Raw genomic sequence first — 2,797 nt, forward strand, 5'->3', positions numbered from 1 at the left:
ATATGTCCGACTGGGTACGAAAGAATGGGAGATGAATGCATTTTCCGCTCTATGAACTATTTTCCGTCATCCCTGAACTTTTTGAATCCATGTTATGAATCCCAATGTGGTCTGCAATATTGCTTAACACAATGTTTCAGCCCTCCTTGTCCTGTTCAACCTTGCGCTTATGGAACGTACAAACAACAATTTAATCCAATGTTTCACAGCAACCATGGTAATCCGTGCGCAATAGGGGAAGATTGTACCTCATATGACGAACAGGATTCTGTTGTAAACCTAACATGCCCTCCTGGTTTCAATAAAGAAAATAACATGTGTATTGCATACTACAATAGAATTTGTCAAACTGGATACAAGTTACAGGGTGGGCGTTGCATCCGCACCGGAGAGTTGAAGCCGCTATGTACTCCAGGCTTTGCACTCGTTAATGAAACGTGTCAACGTGTTCGGTGTGGAGTTGGATATATGCGTGATGGAATACGTTGCAAACGAATAGAATATCGCTCACCCGTATCCTGCCCAAAAGATTACATAATCGTTAACGGTTTTTGTCTACACAAATATGACTGCATCAATTGAAGGAAACTATTGCATCAAGAAACGTTATGAACCGCACCTCTGTCCGCGTTTTTATCTGCTTCACAATAACACCTGCATAGGCCCACCTTCCTGCGCAAATGATACAGTTCTTTCGAAAGCTGGATGTATAAAGGAAAAATATATCGCGCTTAATTGTCTGCTTGGTATACGGCGAATTGGAAACTTATGTGTTTACCCAGAACAACCATTTTGCGAACAAATGCAAATTTTGAAACAAACAACTTGCATGGGTGAGATCGAAGGAGATGAATGTATAACATCAGAAACACCCATCTGCGGCGAAGGTTTCATATTAAAAGATGACAAATGCATAAGTTGTTCTGCAAAAAGACCAAACTGTCCGTCTAATATGATAATTCTAGATGGGAAGTGCATCAGCCGGAAACGCTGTAAAAATGGAAGTACTCTGAATCGAGATGGAAAGTGTGTGTCTATCAATGTCAAAAAGGCTTCATGCAAGAAGGGAATATATTATTTTGGGAAATGTCTGGAAGAACTACCCGAATGCCAAGAGGGTTACTCTCTGGAAAATGAACGTTGTATAAAGATAGATGCAGTGGCACCTGTTTGCAGAAACGGATTTTTGTTCAAAGGGAGATGTGTGAAATTAGCACGGTGTAAAAGTGGCGCATTTACACTAAAGAATGGCTGGTGTGTGCGACATGAGCACAGTGACCTTATGTGTGATACTCAAACATTCCGTTTTCGAGACATTTGTATTGACGGTGTTCCAAAATGCCCCGATAATTCCTTTTTTTCGGAAGGACACTGCTGCTCACTCCATACCCAATCAGCAGAATGCTATAATAACGGGAAATGTATTGATAACTTCTGTTCTCTTTCCTTCCCTAGTTGCAACCCAACGTTTTTCTTCGACGGTTCAGTATGCAAAAGAATGGTAGTGAGTCCGGCTACATGCCCTATGGGAACCACTCCAGATAACACGGATCGTAGCTATTGCCGATACTCTTCTGAACATGCCGAATCTGTTTGCCAAACAGAATATCATTTCAATAATGGCATTTGTCAAAAACGGTTATACGCTGAAAAGAGCTGCCCTAGTGGATACCAGAAAAGGCAAAATGTATGTGTACGCAAAGCATGCAATAATCCAAGACTGAGTAAATTCTGCGGCAATCATGAACTAACGAGAAATTCTTATAAACGCAACTTATCCGAGAACCTGGGTCCCTCCAGTATTTATCAAACATCGCAAACGCCAATCGTCGAAAATCACCCACAAAAACCTTCGACGGAGAATCCAAAGTATGGTCAACTTTGTTGCCAAATTTTCTCTCCAAGAATTTATAAATATGATAACGAGAACGGTGAATGGAGTTGCTATCATACCGAAAACCGCCGCTGTGGACAGTTTTGTTCATATATAATCAGCACATTTACCTACGAACGACGCAGTCATACCAACTGGAGAATGGTGTTTTAATCATGACACCGTTAGATTCAGAAGATGACAACGACGATGATGACAACAGTAAGCCATGTTACGTTTGGTGTTCCATCATGTTATAAACTCATATTTTAATTTTTTTAGATTGTGATGGATGCACAGATGGTAGTCACGATTGTGATAGTTACTGTTACACGTATGACTGTCAGGAGAATAATGGTGACTGCAATTACATGGACCAGGCTGAGTTTTGTTCCAGATTTCCCGGAAAGGGCTGTTCTTCGACGGATGGTTGCTATGATAGGGACTATTGTGACGGTTAATTGTTTAAAAATACTTTGGCCATAAGGTGTTCACGTTTTTAAAATATTGTGAAGAAGCTGTCAATAATTTTGCTTCAACCATAGCCATAGCTACCAACAATTTTTTATACGTTCGTCATTGATTTTTTTAATTTTTTTTCATATCAGTACATTTTTTTATAAAGCTTGTAATTTTGTGAATAAAATTTAGTTTTTTTGTATTTATATAAATTAAACATAAAGAGAATTTCGAAGTGGTGAGAGTGCAACCAGACACTTCCGCGCGCCACTAAACACCACTGTCGTTCTTCTTCTGCTTTCCTTTCCTCTTCTTCTTTTTATACATAAATATGAAACTCCGTAACGCAATCGAATTTTTTGATATTGGTTTTTCGTTTCTGAGATGTTTGTATCGATATATTAGGAACCGGGATGATACCAAGAGGCCGAAAATCAACTTTAGACGCCATTTTGCATTCCTAGA

General features: G+C 39.5%; 1 pseudogene; it reads left to right on the forward strand.

Annotated features, from left to right (window-relative positions):
• The first annotated feature begins 614 nt into the window (after nt 1-614).
• On the forward strand, nt 615-2,354 carry LOC129731285 (tenascin-like; annotated as a pseudogene).
• The last annotated feature ends 443 nt before the right edge of the window (nt 2,355-2,797 follow it).

This window comes from Wyeomyia smithii, chromosome 3 (assembly GCF_029784165.1).
Source record: "Wyeomyia smithii strain HCP4-BCI-WySm-NY-G18 chromosome 3, ASM2978416v1, whole genome shotgun sequence".
NCBI lineage: Eukaryota > Metazoa > Arthropoda > Insecta > Diptera > Culicidae > Wyeomyia > Wyeomyia smithii.